Here is a 17,641-nt window from a genome sequence, read left to right on the forward strand (position 1 = left end):
TCCGATCCCCAGCCCCATCTGTATTTATTACTAAATGTCCTGTAGCAGGCAGAGCAGGGCGGGCGGCCAGCCATAACTCACTGACGTCACGTGCCTGAGCCACCTACTTCATTCATAAAGTAGGCGGCGCAGGCATGTGACGTCAGTGGGTTCCGGCTGGCCGCCCGCCCTGCTCTGCCTGCTACAGGACATTTAGTAAGTAGTACAGATGAAGCTGGGGATCGGAACTTCAATGAAAGCTATTATTATAAAATGTTTAGGTAATAAAGCAGTGAGTGAGTGGTGGGGCCGGAGTACAGTGACCGCACCGGCCCCGCTGCATTTGCCTAACACCAGCCCCTCCCACAGGTTTACCGTAGCTCCGGTATATTAGGGCATCTGTGCATGCCACTATTATAGGGTGGGGGATATGTGGATGGCACTGTTATGGGGGGGGGAGATCTGTGGATGGCACTGTTATGGGGTGATCTGTGGATGCAACTATTATGGGGTGGGGGATATGTGGATGGCACTGTTATGGGGTGGGGGATCTGTGGGTGACACATATATAGCAGTGCCATCCACAGATCCACCCCCCATAACAGTGCAATCCACAGATCCCCCTCCATAACAGTGCCATCCACAGATCACCCCCCATAACAGTGCCATCCACAGATCACCCCCCCATAACAGTGCCATCCACAGGTCACCCCCCATAACAGTGCCATCCACAGATCACCCCCCATCCAAAGATCACCCCCCCATAACAGTGCCATCCGAAGATCACCCCCCCATAACAGTGCCATCCACAGATCCCCCATAACAATGCCCCCCTCAGATCCCCCCATAACAGTGCCATCCACAGATCCCCCATAACAGTGCCATCCACAGATCCCCATAACAGTGCCATCTACAGATCCCCCCATAACAGTGCCATCCACAGATCTCCCATAGTAGTGTCATGCACAGACCACCATTAGTTCAAAACCCACCAAAAGCACACCTTTTGGTTAAAAAATATTTTTCTTCTTATTTTCCTCCTCAAAAACCTAGGTGCGTCTTATGGGCCGGTGCGTCTTATAGGGCGAAAAATACGGTATGTCTTAATTGCCGTTCAGCGGTGAAGTTCCATTGTACTACAGCCATTTACGGGGTATATTAATAGGATAGATACGTACGTTCTATTAGCCTTCCTGCGTTGATTTTACATTGTTTTACTTTTTTTGGGGGGTGTATTAATAGGAAAAAAAAGGAAAAAAATATATGTCATAATTGCTGTCCAGTGGTGAAGTTTCATTGTACTACAGCCATTTATGTGCTGTATTAAAAGGAAATATATGTACGTCCCATAAGCAGTTCTGTGGTGAATTGTAGCTGTTATATTTCTTTGTCTGGGGTGTACCAATCGGAAAAAGAATACATCTTAATTGCCGTCTGCAATGAATTGTAAAAATTTTAAATTTTTTTTGGGGGGGGGGGGGTTATAAATCATAATATATATATATATAATTGCAGTTCAGAGGTAAAGTTCCATTGTATTACAGCCATTTACGGGGTATATTAGTAGGATAGATACGTATGTCCTATTAGCCGCCCGCATTGATTTTACATTGTTTTAGGTTTTTTTGGGGGGTGTATTAATAGGAAAAAAAAGGAAAAAAATATTGTACTACAGCCATTTACGTGGTGTATAAAAAGGAAATATACGTACGCCCCATTAGCCGTTCTGCAGTAAATTGTGATTGTTTTATTTCTTTTTTTGGGGTGTAGTAATAGGAAAAAGAATAAATCGTAATTGCCGTTCTGCAGTGAATTGTGATTATTTATTTTTGGGGGGAGAGTTTATTAATAAAAATATATATATACAGTTGCAAGAAAAAGTATGTGAACCCTTTGGAATGATATGAATTTCTGCACAAATTGGTCATAAAATGTGATCTGATTTTCATCTAAGTCACAACAATAGACAATCACAGTCTGCTTAAACTAAAAACACAAATAATTAAATGTTACCATGTTTTTATTTAACACACCAGGTAAAAATTCACAGTCCAGGTGGAAAAAGTATGTGAACCCCTAGACTAATGACATCTCCAAGAGCTAATTGGAGTGAGGTGTCAGCCAACTGGAGTCCAATCAATGAGATGACATTGGAGGTGTTGGTTACAGCTGCCCTGCCCTATAAAAAACACACACCAGTTCTGGGTTTTCTTTTCACAAAAAGCATTGCTTGATGTGAATGATGCCTCGCACAAAAGAGCTCTCAGAAGACCTACGATTAAGAATTGTTGACTTGCATAAAGCTGGAAAGGGTTATAAAAGTATCTCCAAAAGCTTTGCTGTTCACGGTAAGACAAATTGTCTATAAATGGAGAAAGTTCAGCACTGCTGCTACTCTCCCTAGGAGTGTTCGTCCTGTAAAGATGACTGCAAGAGCCCACGCAGACTGCTCAATGAGGTGAATAAGAAACCTAGAGTGTCAGCTAAAGACTTACAAAAGTCTCTGGCATATGCTAACATCCCTGTTAGCGAATCTATGATACGTAAAACACTAAACAAGAAGGGATTTCATGAGAGGAAGCCACTGCTGTCCAAAAATAAATTACTACACGTTTACAGTTTGCACAAGAGCACCTGGATGTTCCATATAAGTACTGGCAAAATATTCTGTGGACAGATGAAACCAAAGTTGAGTTCTTTGGAAGAAACACACAACACTATGTGTGGAGAAAAAGAAGCACAGCACACCAACATCAAAACCTCATCCCAACTGTGAAGTATGGTGGTGGGGGCATCATGGTTTGGGGCTGCTTTGCTGCGTCAGGGCCTGGATGGATTGCTATCATCGAAGGAAAAATTAGTTTCCAAGTTTATCAAGACATTTTTCAGGAGAACTTAAGGCCATCTGTCCACCAGCTGAAGCTCAACAGAAGATGGGTGTTGCAACAGGACAACAACCCAAAGCATAGAATAAATCAACAACAGAATGGCTTAAACAGAAGAAAATACGCCTTCTGGAGTGGCCCAGTCAGAGTCCTGACCTCAACCCGATTGAGATGCTGTGGCATGACCTCAAGAAAGCGATTCACACCAGACATCCCAAGAATATTGCTGAACTGAAACAGTTCTGTAAAGAGGAATGGTCAAGAATTACTCCTGACTGTTGTGCACGTCTGATCTGCAACTACAGGAAACGTTTGGTTGAAGTTATTGCTGCCAAAGGAGGTTCAACCTGTTATTAAATCCAAGGGTTCACATACTTTTTCCACCTGCACTGTGAATGTTTACATGATGTGTTCAATAAAAACATGGTAACATTTAATTCTTTGTGTGTTATTAGTTTAAGCAGACTGTGATTGTCTATTGTTGCGACTTAGATGAAGATCAGATCACATTTTATGACCAATTTGTGCAGAAATCCATATCATTCCAAAGGGTTCACATGCTTTTTCTTGCAACTGTATATGTCCTAAAGGGAACCTGTCATCAACTTTATGCTGACCTCACTGAGGGCAGCATAAAATAGTGACGGAAATGCTGATTTTAGCAGTTTGTCACACAAGCTAAAAGTAAGTGGTTGCCGAGAACCAGCATCATAATAATTGCAGTCCTGTGCCTTAAAAAGAGTCAAATCTACCTGAGAAGAGTCATGGTTACTCATAATCTCCTGCTCTCCTTATCCATCTGCTGATGATTGGCAGTTCTCTCTTAGACAGAAAGGGAGAAAACTAGATTGAAGACTGTCAATCATCATCAGGTGGGCAGTGAGAGCAGGAATTCATGAATAATCATGACTCTTCTCAGGTGGGCGTGACTTTTTTCAGGCCTAGTCTACAATGATTGTGATGTTGGTTCCCGGCAACCACTTACTTTTAACTTACAAATAACAGACTGATGAAATCAACTCACTTGTCTTTACTTTATGCTGCCGTTAGTATGGGCAGCATAAAGTTGATGACAGGTTCCCTTTAATTGCCGTTCAGCGGTGAAGTAACTGCAGTAAGCCGGATTGGGATAATGCACTCTGACGCTATAAAATGCAATGACTGGGTCAGGTGTGAATAATAGTTAATAGTTTTTGTTCGTGACGCCAATTGCAGCGTGCGCAGGGTACAGTCACAGGGCCCTTTAAGGTGTTGCAATTCACGTACCAGGTTAAGAATGCCAGAGTGGTATAATGTCGCTGTGTGATAGCAGTGATAGTGTCAACGGTGTCTCCTACCTGGGTACGGCTGGACTCCTGGATCCTGGCTCACTTGCAATAAAATGAGTGTTGCTAGTAAGAGTAATTGAGGAACTTGGTAGCAATGAATGAGATCCAGACTTGGAATATAATTCAAATTTGTCTTTACTCTGGTGCAGCAGTAATCCATATGAGGTACAGCAATAGTCTGAAGTCCCAGCAGGTATTGGCAATGTATGGCAGGAATCTGTCTTCTGCTTCTATCATGTGCCTGGAGCTCTTTTGCAGGATAAGTCATCTGCTTATGGCTCTAAAATATGGCAAGAATCTATATCTTCTGCTGTGTTGGGGCCTGACTAGCTGAGGAGGAATCTGGCTTCTCCTGGTCTCTGGACGGTACTCACAGTTAGCTCACAGGGTATGGTTCTTCCTGGAGTTCTGGAGGTGGCTGCTTGCTTGTCACCAGCTGAGGCTGAAGGCTCAGGCTGGGAATGATGATCTTTGGTCTCAACCGAGACAAGATCCTGGCTTGGATCCCTAGAACTGGGAGCTCCTACCAGCACAGCCTTCCCCATGCAGGGAGAGCTGGAACACACTAACTGAACTTCCTTCCCCACCCATGAGGCAGGATGTGGGAACACTCCACACCTCCTCACAGAGGGGGGAGCTAAACTGGAATGTACTATTCCAGTCTAGAAATACTAAACTGTTGCTAAGGCCCTGCTAACACATTGCTGCCACCAGCTGGTGTACATGGAAATTACAGCAAAGTATATTTAACAAGGATTCCAATGCACATTAGTGAGGATGTGACGTTAAATTACACAGGATGACAATGCAGATACACTTAACAGGTTGTAGCGGGGTAAAAGAGTTTAGTAACATAACTCTGGGATGTTACATTTCCCCTTACTTCGAGTTAAGCCACCCTCGGCTTATGCTTAGGAGGGAGAAGAATCAGCTCTGGGGTACCCATATAAATACAAAGTGCTGCCTGACATTACATATAAAGACATACAAAGACAAATCATGTAACGGCTATCCCAAGGTTCCTGCCTGCATGAGTAGGGTGTCCAACACACAGTTTCCCTCTCTCGGTATAACCAGTGAACCAAATACTGCACTAAGCAAACATTACTGACTGACTTTGTAGTGTTCTGGCCACGAACACCAAAGAAAGCATGGGGGTGTCTTTACTCCGTAATCCCACCATGGTGTAATGGAATGCCTGCAAATGTTCTGGGGTGAATTGTGATTGGTATATTTCTTTTTTTGTAGGGTAGAAATAGGAAAAAAAGGGAAAAAATATATGGCATAATTGCCGTTCAGCGGTGAAGTTACATTGTACTACAGCCTTTTACGTGGTGTATAAAAAGGAAATATACGTTTTTTTTTGGGAGGTGTAGTTATAGGAAAAATAATACATCTAATTGACCTTCTGCAGTGAATTGTGATTGTTATTTTGTTATTTTTTTTTGGGGGGGGGAGTTCATTAATCATTAAAAAAATATATATGTCTTAATAGCCATTCAGCGGTGAAGTAACATTGTACTACAGACTTTTTTTGGGGGTATAATATAAATTTTTATTTAATTATTTTATTACACAGTATGTCAGACAGACAGGTGACAGGCCCTTCAAAGGGAACGGGCAGTGGCCAAAATGTTTCTGTCGCAGGCAGCAGAAGAAGGGGGGTGGCAGCAGGAATCACAGCAAGAGGCCTGAGCTTCCAATGTCATGACCAGCAACCCAGCGGTGCTTAAATTGTTGACTCGGTTTTCGACTTCGTTGCAAGTGACATCAGACACCCCCAGCCAAGTGTCGTGGGTTCCTCTGACACGACGCTTAGTTGGCATGGCCTGGGAGCAGGCCCTGTGCCCCCAACTGTCCGCAACCTGCCTCTATCATTTTCTGTTTCCTCAGTGCGAGAAGTATTATATGCCATAGGCTCGGCTCTACTTTTCAGTGAGGATGAGCTACTAGAGTCAGCAGCTACTTCCCAGCAAAGATCTGGAGGAGACATCCACCGCTTCCTCCAGTAGGCGGGCAAGTAGTGATGATGAGAGTCGCGTGGGAGCAGGTGTTGCCAGTGGTCAGGCTCCTGGCCCTGAGACCTTTGAGGGGGACATCAGTGACGTGCAGACAGTAGTGGATGATGATGATGTAGCCGATCGCACTTGGGAGCTGGGTGAAGAAGGGTCTTCATCATCATCATCAGGAGAAGAGGGTGGAAGCTTGCGCGTGAGGCAGTGGCTGAGCCAGCAGATTGGTAGCGTGGCCATGATTCAGCAGGGTGGAAGCAGTCGGAGATCGGGAACCAAACGTGCCTGGGGTAGACCACCTGCTTCAAAGGAGCCTATCGGCCCAGAAAGTAGCTGTGCAGAGGTTCACGGAGGCAGTGGTAGCAGGTAGAGTTGAGCGAACACCTGGATGTTCGGGTTCGAGAAGTTCGGCCGAACTTCCCGGAAATGTTCAGGTTCGGGATCCGAACTCGACCCGAACTTCGCCCCGAACCCGAACCCCATTGAAGTCAATGGGGACCCGAACTTTTCAGCACTAAAAAGGCTGTAAAATAGCCCAGGAGAGGGCTAGAGGGCTGCAAAAGGCAGCAAAATGTAGGTAAATCCCCTGCAAACAAATGTGGATAGGGAAATGAATTAAAATAAAAATAAAATAAATTAAAATTAACCAATATCAATTGGAGAGAGGTCTCATGGCAGAGAATCAGGCTTCATGTCATAGCAGAGAATCAGGCTTCACGTCACCCACCACTGGAACAGGCCATTGTCAGATATTTAGGCCCCGGCACCCAGACAGAGGAGAGAGGTCCCATAGCAGAGAATCAGGCTTCATGGCATAGCAGAGAATCAGGCTTCACGTCACCCACCACTGGAACAGGCCATTGTCAGATATTTAGGCCCCGGCACCCAGACAGAGGAGAGAGGTCCCATAGCAGAGAATCAGGCTTCATGTCATAGCAGAGAATCAGGCTTCAAGTCATAGCAGAGAATCAGGCTTCATGTCATAGCAGAGAATCAGGCTTCACATCACCCACCACTGGAACAGGCCATTGTCAGATATTTAGGCCCCGGCACCCAGACAGAGGAGAGAGGTCCCATAGCAGAGAATCAGGCTTCATGGCATAGCAGAGAATCAGGCTTCACGTCACCCACCACTGGAACAGGCCACTGTCAGATATTTTTAGGCCCTGGCACCCAGACAGAGGAGAGAGGTCCCATAGCAGAGAATCAGGCTTCATGTCATAGCAGAGAATCAGGCTTTAAGTCATAGCAGAGAATCAGGCTTCATGTCATAGCAGAGAATCAGGCTTCACGTCACCCACCACTGGAACAGGCCATTGTCAGATATTTAGGCCCCGGCACCCAGACAGAGGAGAGAGGTCCCATAGCAGAGAATCAGGCTTCATGTCACCCACCACTGGAACAGGCCATTGTCAGATATTTTTAGGCCCCGGCACCCAGACAGAGGAGAGAGGTCCCATAGCAGAGAATCAGGCTTCATGTCATAGCAGAGAATCAGGCTTCAAGTCATAGCAGAGAATCAGGCTTCATGTCATAGCAGAGAATCAGGTTTCACATCACCCACCACTGGAACAGGCCACTGTCAGATATTTTTAGGCCCCGGCACCTAGACAGAGGAGAGAGGTCCCATAGCAGAGAATCAGGCTTCATGTCATAGCAGAGAATCAGGCTTTAAGTCATAGCAGAGAATCAGGCTTCATGTCATAGCAGAGAATCAGGCTTCACTTCACCCACCACTGGAACAGGCCATTGTCAGATATTTAGGCCCCGGCACCCAGACAGAGGAGAGAGGTCCCATAGCAGAGAATCAGGCTTCATGTCACCCACCACTGGAACAGGCCATTGTCAGATATTTTTAGGCCCCGGCACCCAGACAGAGGAGAGAGGTCCCATAGCAGAGAATCAGGCTTCATGTCATAGCAGAGAATCAGGCTTCAAGTCATAGCAGAGAATCAGGCTTCATGTCATAGCAGAGAATCAGGCTTCACGTCACCCACCACTGGAACAGGCCATTGTCAGATATTTAGGCCCCGGCACCCAGACAGAGGAGAGAGGTCCCATAGCAGAGAATCAGGCTTCATGGCATAGCAGAGAATCAGGCTTCACGTCACCCACCACTGGAACAGGCCATTGTCAGATATTTAGGCCCCGGCACCCAGACAGAGGAGAGAGGTCCCATAGCAGAGAATCAGGCTTCATGTCATAGCAGAGAATCAGGCTTTAAGTCATAGCAGAGAATCAGGCTTCATGTCATAGCAGAGAATCAGGCTTCACGTCACCCACCACTGGAACAGGCCATTGTCAGATATTTAGGCCCCGGCACCTAGACAGAGGAGAGAGGTCCCATAGCAGAGAATCAGGCTTCATGTCATAGCAGAGAATCATGCTTCATGTCACCCAACACTGGAACAGGCCACTGTCAGATATTTTTAGGCCCCGGCACCCAGACAGAGGAGAGAGGTCTCATAGCAGAGTGTCACAGCCAGACAGCTGAGAAGCTCTGACAGGAGCCTTTCAGATCCTCCTCCTTGAATTTCTTTGTTTTGGTTTAGTTCCTCATCTCGTTAGTCTATCTCAGCTGTCATGCAGTTGGACTGATTGCTGCCCTTTAAGTTCCTCCCCAGAATGCAGTAGTGTGCGGCTTATACAACTTCCTGGAGTGTGTGTGCATGCTGTTCCTAGTTCCCAGTCCACAGTCCACAGTCCCCAGTCGTCTGCAAGATAAGTGCTGTTTATGTATTTATGATTTTCTGTTTTCTGGATCCAGGTGACCCTGACTCCCTCCGTGTCTGTGTAGGGAGCCGGTGGTCGTGTCCCCTCACTATTGTAGGGTCATCAGGTGTAAGATAGTCGAGGTACGTGGATATGCGCCCATCCACCTTTGGGGTGGTCGCATAGGCTGAGCAATAAGGGAGAGCGGCAGGTCTCATGCAGGGGTCTCCCTTTTGTTCCTTAGTTGTGGATCCAGTGAGACATTGTTTATATTGTATTGTCTTGTTTCCTGTACACCATCCGTGACATTATAAGCCGCCAAAACCGTCTCAAGCATGGATCCGGTTTCACTTTTGGCTGAACGCCTCCAGGGTCTTTCATTGGAGGTAGCTGATCTCTATAGGATTTTTTCTCAGTTTCAAGTGACCGGTTCAGCTTGCGTTCATGGAGTTTGTGCTGAGCCTAAGATCTCGCTCCCGGATACGTTCTCCGGGGGTAGTGAGAATTTTGTGCGTTTTAAAGAGGCTTGCAAACTCCATTTTCGCCTTCTTCCCCATTCCTCTGGTGATGAAGAACGGAGGGTGGGGATCATTGTATCGCTGCTCAGGGGTAACGCTCAGTCTTGGGCCTTTTCGCTACCGGAGGGGGCACGGCCCCTCCGCTCAGTGGATGAATTATTTTTAGCCCTGGGTCAGATATATGATGATCCGGATCGTATTGCTCTGGCTGAGTCTAGACTACGTCTGTTATGCCAGGGTAAACAATCCGCAGAGATATACTGCTCAGAATTTCAGAGATGGGCAGCTGATACTGGTTGGAATGATGCTGCACTCCGAAGTCAATTTTGCCAGGGTCTTTCAGAGGGATTGAAAGATGCATTTGCCTTTCATGAGAGGCCAATCTCCCTAGACTCTGCTATGTCTCAGGCCGTTCGTATTGACAGGCGTCTTAGTGAGAGAGGAGAGATCTCTCCTTCCTGTCATACTCAGTCTCGGGACAGTGCAGCGGTCTCATTCTGTGCGCAGGGGTCTCAGTCGCTGTCAGCCCCTTCTGAGCAGGAACCCATGCAGCTGGGGTTGATTTCCTCAGACAATAGAAGATTCAGCCCGCATGGGAGGGTTTGTTTTTGTTGTGGAGGTATAAATCATTTGGCAAATGTTTGTCCCTCTAGGAGATTCAGGCAGTTTTCTGGGAGTAATAAAGAGGCAAAAAGGAAAAAATCTTTTAAAAATGTTCCGTCTGTTACTATTGGCAGGGTTGAGGCGGAAATTGAAGGTTTTCCGTTTGCTTGTAGTTCCCGTTTTGTCCTACCTGCTAGGGTGGCGCTAGAGAGCAAGAGCATTTTTTGTGAGATTTTTGTGGATAGTGGAGCAGCTGTAAATCTCATTGATAATCAATTTGCAATAACTCATTGTTTCCAGGTATGCACTTTGGGAAAGGATATTCCTGTTTTTGCTATTGATTCCGCTCCACTTTCTCAGAAATCATTAAAGGGCATAGTTCACAATATCCGTTTAATTGTGAGTGATGCTCATGTTGAGGATGTGTCATGTTTCGTCCTTAGCGGTTTGCCTACTCCTCTAGTGTTGGGACTACCCTGGCTCACTAAACATAACCCCACCATTAATTGGCAAGCGAGGCAAATAAATGGTTGGAGTGACTTTTGCAGAGAGAATTGCCTCATAACATCTGTTTCTGAGGTTTCTACTAAGACTGTACCACCTTTCCGCTCTGAATTTTCGGATGTCTTCTCTGAGAGTGGAGTTCAGGATTTGCCTCCGCACAGGGAGTATGATTGCCCTATTAATCTCATCCCAGGCGCCAAGCTGCCTAAATCTCGTTTATACAATCTCTCCCAACCTGAGAGGGTCGCTATGCGTGCTTATATCTCTGAGAGTCTGAGAAAAGGACACATACGACCCTCAAAGTCACCTGTTGCCGCTGGCTTTTTCTTTGTTAAGAAAAAAGATGGTTCTTTAAGACCTTGTCTGGATTTCAGGGAGCTGAACAGTATCACTATTCGTGATCCTTATCCGCTTCCTCTGATCCCGGACCTGTTTAACCAGGTTGTTGGGGCTAAAGTCTTTTCCAAATTAGACCTAAGAGCGGCATACAACCTGGTCAGGGTCAGAGAAGGAGACGAATGGAAGACGGCTTTCAATACCCCTAAGGGCCATTTTGAGAATTTGGTTATGCCTTTTGGTTTGATGAATGCCCCAGCCATTTTTCAGCATTTCGTGAACAGCATTTTTTATCATTTAATGGGAAAATTTGTATTAGTGTATTTGGATGACATTTAGATTTTTTCTCCTGATTTCAAGACTCATAAGGAACACTTACGTCAGGTCTTGCTCATTCTGCGGGAGAATAAATTATACGCAAAACTGGAAAAATGTGTGTTTGCAGTTCCAGAAATTCAATTTCTGGGGTTTCTTCTCTCCGCTTCTGGTTTTCGCATGGACCCCGAGAAGGTCCGCGCTGTGCTTGAGTGGGAGCTTCCTGAGAATCAGAAGGCGCTGATGCGTTTTTTGGGCTTTGCCAATTATTACAGGAAATTTATTTTGAATTATTCCTCTGTTGTTAAACCACTCACTGATATGACCAGAAAGGGGGTAGATTTTTCTTCCTGGTCGGTAGAGGCGCGTAAGGCCTTTTCTAATATCAAGGAGAGTTTTGCTTCCGCTCCCATCCTGGTACAACCTGATATTTCGTTACCCTTCATAGTTGAGGTTGATGCTTCTGAGGTAGGGGTGGGTGCGGTCTTGTCTCAGGGTTCCTCTCCTGCCAAATGGCAACCGTGTGCCTTTTTCTCAAAGAAACTCTCCTCCGCAGAGATGAGGGAGATAGGGAATTGTTGGCCATCAAGTTGGCTTTTGAGGAATGGCGCCATTGGCTAGAGGGAGCCAGACACCCTATTACCGTGTTTACTGACCATAAAAATCTGGCCTACTTGGAGTCAGCCAAGCGTCTGAACCCGAGACAGGCCAGATGGTCTTTGTTCTTTTCAAGGTTTAATTTTGTTGTCACGTTCCGCCCCGGGGTTAAGAATGTGAAGGCAGATGCCCTGTCACGTTGTTTTCCGGGAGGTGGGAATTTTGAAGACCCGGGTCCCATTTTGGCTGAAGGTGTGGTGGTCTCTGCTCTTTTTCCTGAATTGGAGGCAGAGTTGCAGGCAGCCCAGTCAGAAGCTCCTGATCTTTGTCCTCCTGGGAGGTTGTTTGTGCCTCTCGCTTTGAGACACAAGATTTTTAAAGAACACCACGATACGGTCCTTGCCAGGCACCCGGGGGCAAGAGCCACACTGGATCTCATCGCTCGGAGATTCTGGTGGCCTGCGCTTCGTAAGTCGGTTGAGGGTTTTGTGGCAGCTTGCGAGACTTGCGCTCTTGCCAAAGTCCCTCATTCACGGCCATCAGGTCCTCTCCTCCCTTTGCCTATTCCTTCCCGTCCTTGGACACATCTGTCCATGGACTTCATAACGGACTTGCCTCGTTCCTCGGGGAAGACTGTGATTCTGGTGGTGGTGGACTGTTTTAGCAAAATGGTGCATTTTATCCCTTTTCCTGGTTTGCCCAATGCTAAGACGCTGGCGCAGGCATTTATTGACCACATTGTCAAATTGCATGGTATTCCTTCAGACATAGTCTCTGATAGGGGCACGCAGTTTGTTTCCAGATTCTGGAAGGCTTTCTGTTCTCGCTTGGGGGTTCGGTTGTCATTCTCTTCTGCTTTCCACCCGCAGTCGAATGGCCAGACGGAGCGCGTCAATCAGAATCTGGAGACATATCTGCGCTGTTTTGTGGCGGAGAATCAGGAGGATTGGTGTTCTTTTTTGTCCCTTGCTGAGTTTGCTTTAAATAACCGTCGTCAGGAGTCCTCTGATAAGTCACCATTTTTTGGTGCATATGGGTTTCATCCGCAGTTTGGGACTTTCTCGGGAGAGGGGTCTTCTGGTTTACCTGATGAGGACAGATTCTCCTCGTCTTTGTCATCTATTTGGCAAAAGATTCAGGATAATCTAAAGAGCATGAGTGAGAGATATAAGCGTGTGGCAGATAAGAGACGTGTGCCTGGTCCGGACCTGAATGTTGGTGATCTGGTGTGGTTGTCTACCAGGAATATCAAATTGAAGGTTCCCTCCTGGAAGTTGGGTCCTAGGTTTATTGGGCCTTACAAGATCCTGTCTGTCATCAATCCTGTTGCCTACCGTCTTGATCTTCCTTAGACTTAGAAGATCCATTTTTTTTTTCATAAGTCCTTATTGAAACCTTATGTTCAACCTATTGTATCCTCGCCTTTGCCTCCTCCTCCGATTATGGTTGATGGAAATCTTGAATTTCAGGTCTCTAGGATTGTGGATTCTCGTCTTGTCCGCGGTTCCCTCCAGTACCTCGTTCATTGGGAGGGTTATGGTCCTGAGGAGAGGATGTGGGTCCCAGTGACGGACAATAAGGCCTCTCGTCTCATCAGGGCTTTCCATAGATCCCATCCTGAGAAAGTGGGCTCTGAGTGTCCGGAGTCCACTCGTAGAGGGAGGGGTACTGTCACAGCTAGACAGCTGAGAAGCTCTGACAGGAGCCTTTCAGATCCTCCTCCTTAAATTTCTTTGTTTTGGTTTAGATCTCGTTAGTCTATCTCAGCTGTCATGCAGTTGGACTGATTGCTGCCCTTTAAGTTCCTCCCCAGAATGCAGTAGTGTGCGGCTTATACAACTTCCTGGAGTGTGTGTGCATGCTGTTCCTAGTTCCCAGTCCACAGTCCCCAGTCGTCTGCAAGATAAGTGCTGTTTATGTATTTATGATTTTCTGTTTTCTGGATCCAGGTGACCCTGACTCCCTCCGTGTCTGTGTAGGGAGCCGGTGGTCGTGTCCCCTCACTATTGTAGGGTCTTCAGGTGTAAAATAGTCGAGTTACGTGGATATGCGCCCATCCACCTTTGGGGTGGTCGCATAGGCTGAGCAATAAGGGAGAGCGGCAGGTCTCATGCAGGGGTCTCCCTTTTGTTCCTTAGTTGTGGATCCAGTGAGTCATTGTTTATATTGTATTGTCTTGTTTCCTGTACACCATCTGTGACACAGAGATTCAGGCTTCATGTCATAGCAGAGAATCATGCTTCATGTCACCCAACACTGGAACAGGCCACTGTCAGATATTTTTAGGCCCCGGCACCCAGACAAAGGAGAGGTTCATTCAACTTTGGGTTGCCCCGCAATATAATGGTAAAATGAAAATAAATAAAGGATTGAATGAGGAAGTGCCCTGGAGTACAATAATATATGGTTAAGGGGAGGTAGTTATAAATGTCTAATCTGCACAAGGGATGGACAGGTCCTGTGGGATCCATGCTTGGTTAATTTTTATGAACGTCAGCTTGTCCACATTGGCTGTAGACAGGCGGCTGCGTTTGTCTGTAATGACGCCCCCTGCCGTGCTGAATACACGTTCAGGCAAAACGCTGGCCACCGGGCAGGCCAGCACCTCCAAGGCATAAAAGGCTAGCTCTGGCCACGTGGACAATTTGGAGACGCAGAAGTTGAATGGGGCCGAACCATCAGTCAGTACGTGGAGGGGTGTGCACACGTACTGTTCCACCATGTTAGTGAAATGTTGCCTCCTGCTAACACGTTCCGTATCAGGTGGTGGTGCAGTTAGCTGTGGCGTGGTGACAAAACTTTTCCACATCTCTGCCATGCTAACCCTGCCCTCAGAGGAGCTGGCCGTGACACAGCTGCGTTGGCGACCTCTTGCTCCTCCTCTGCCTTCAACTTGGGCTTCCACTTGTTCCCCTGTGACATTTGGGAATGCTCTCAGTAGCGCGTCTACCAACGTGCGCTTGTACTCGCGCATCTTCCTATCACGCTCCAGTGCAGGAAGTAAGGTGGGCACATTGTCTTTGTACCGGGGATCCAGCAGGGTGGCAACCCAGTAGTCCGCACACATTAAAATGTGGGCAACTCTGCTGTCGTTGCGCAGGCACTGCAGCATGTAGTCGCTCATGTGTGCCAGGCTGCCCAGAGGTAAGGACAAGCTGTCCTCTGTGGGAGGCGTATCGTCATCGTCCTGCGTTTCCCACCAGCCACGCACCAGTGATGGGCCTGAGCTGCTTTGGGTGCCATCCCGCTGTGAACATGCTTCATCCTCATCCTCCTCCACCTCCTCCTCATCCTCGTCCTCCTCGTCCTCCAGTAGTGGGCCCTGTCTGGCCACATTTGTACCTGGCCTCTGCTGTTGCAAAAAACCTCCCTCTGAGTCACTTCTAAGAGACTGGCCTGAAAGTGCTAAAAATGACCCCTCTTCCTCCTCCTCCTCCTCCTGGGCCACCTCCTCTTCCATCATCGCCCTATGTGTTTTCTCAAGGAGACATAGAATTGGTATTGTAACGCTGATAACGGCGTCATCGCCACTGGCCATGTTGGTGGAGTACTCGAAACAGAGCAACAGGGCACACAGGTCTCACATGGAGGCCCAGTCATTGGTAGTGAAGTGGTGCTGTTCCGCAGTGCGACTGACCCGTGCGTGCTGCAGCTGAAACTCCACTATGGCCTGCTGCTGCTCGCACAGTCTGTCCAGCATATGCAAGGTGGAGTTCCACCTGGTGGGCACGTCGCATATGAGGCGGTGAGCGGGAAGGCCGAAGTTACGCTGTAGCGCAGACAGGCGAGCAGCGGCAGGATGTGAACGCCGGAAGCGCGCACAGACGGCCCGCACTTTATGCAGCAGCTCTGGCATGTCGGGGTAGTTGTGAATGAACTTCTGCACCACCAAATTCAGCGCATGCGCCAGGCAAGGGATGTGCGTCAAACCGGCTAGTCCCAGAGCTGCAACGAGATTTCGCCCATTATCGCACACCACCAGGCCGGGCTTGAGGCTCACCGGCAGCAACCACTCGTCGGTCTGTTGTTCTATACCCCGCCACAACTCCTGTGCGGTGTGGGGCCTGTCCCCCAAACATATGAGTTTTAGAATGGCCTGCTGACGTTTACTCCGGGCTGTGCTGAAGTTGGTGGTGAAGGTGTGTGGCTGACTGGATGAGCAGGTGGAAGAAGAGGAGGAGGAAGCCGAGTAGGAAGAGGAGGCAACAGGAGGCAAAGAATGTTGCCCTGCGATCCTTGGTGGCGGAAGGACGTGCGCCAAACAGCTCTTCGCCTGGGGCCCAGCCGCCACTACATTTACCCAGTGTGCAGTTAGGGAGATATAGCGTCCCTGGCCATGCTTACTGGTCCACGTATCTGTGGTTAGGTGGACCTTGCCACAGATGGCGTTGCGCAGTGCACACTTGATTTTATCGGATACTTGGTTGTGCAGGGAAGGCACGGCTCTCTTGGAGAACTGGGAACAATCTCGTGGCGGCTGGGAACAACATACTGTGGGACAGCAAGCGACATGAGCTGTTTGAAGCTGTCTGTGTCCACCAGCCTGAATGACAGCATTTCATAGGCCAGTAGTTTAGAAATGCTGGCATTCAGGGCCAGGGATCGAGGGTGGCTAGGTGGGAATTTACGATTTCTCTCAAATGTTTGTGAGATGGAGAGCTGAACGCTGCCATGTGACATGGTGGAGATGCTTGGTGACGGAGGTGGTGGTGTTGGTGGTACATCCTCTGTTTGCTGGGCGGCAGGTGCCAACGTTCCTCCAGACACTGAGGAAGAGGCCGAGGCGGCGACAGCAGCAGAAGAGGTAGCAGGGGGAGCCTGAGTGAGTTCCTTGTTTTTAAGGTGTTTACTCCACTGCAGTTCATGCTTTGCATGCAGGTGCCTGGTCATGCAGGTTGTGCTAAGGTTCAGAACGTTAATGCCTCGCTTCAGGCTCTGATGGCACAGCGTGCAAACCACTCAGGTCTTGTCGTCAGCACATTGTTTGAAGAACTGCAATGCCAGGGAACTCCTTGAAGCTGCCTTTGGGGTGCTCGGTCCCAGATGGCAGTGGCCAGTAGTAGATGGACTCTCTTGCCGGCGGGTGTTCTGCTTTTGCCCACTGCTCCCTCTTTTGCTACGCTGTTGGCTCGGTCTCACCACTGCCTCTTCCTCCGAATTCTGAAAGTCAGTGGCACGACCTTCATTCCATGTGGGGTCTAGGACCTCATCGTCCCCTGCATCGTCTTCCACCCAGTCTTCCTCCCTGACCTCCTGTTCAGTCTGCACACTGCAGAAAGACGCAGCAGTTGGCACCTTTGTTTCGCCATTATCAGAGACGTGCTGAGGTGGTATTCCCATGTCCTCATCAGGAAACATAAGTGGTTGTGCGTTAGTGCATTCTATCTCTTCCACCCCTGGGGAAGGGCTAGGTGGATGCCCTTGGGAAACCCTGCCAGCAGAGTCTTCAAACAGCATAAGAGGCTGCTGCATAACTTGAGGCTCAGACAGTTTCCCTGATATGCATGGGGGTGATGTGACAGACTGATGAGCTTGGTTTTCAGGCGCCATCTGTGCGCTTTCTGCAGAAGACTGGGTGGGAGATAATGTGAACGTGCTGGATCCACTGTCGGCCACCCAATTGACTAATGCCTGTACCTGCTCAGGCCTTACCATCCTTAGAACGGCATTGTGCCCTACCAAATATCGCTGTAAATTCTGGTGGCTCCTAGGACGTGAGGTAGTTGGTTCACTAGGATGTGTGGCTGTGGCAGAACGGCCACGTCCTCTCCCAGCACCAGAGGGTCCACTAACACCACCACGACCATGTCCGCGTCCGCGTCCCTTACTAGATGTTTTCCTCATTGTTACCG

This window comes from Bufo bufo, chromosome 1 (genome assembly GCF_905171765.1).
Source record: "Bufo bufo chromosome 1, aBufBuf1.1, whole genome shotgun sequence".
In the NCBI taxonomy this organism is placed as follows: Eukaryota; Metazoa; Chordata; class Amphibia; order Anura; family Bufonidae; genus Bufo; species Bufo bufo.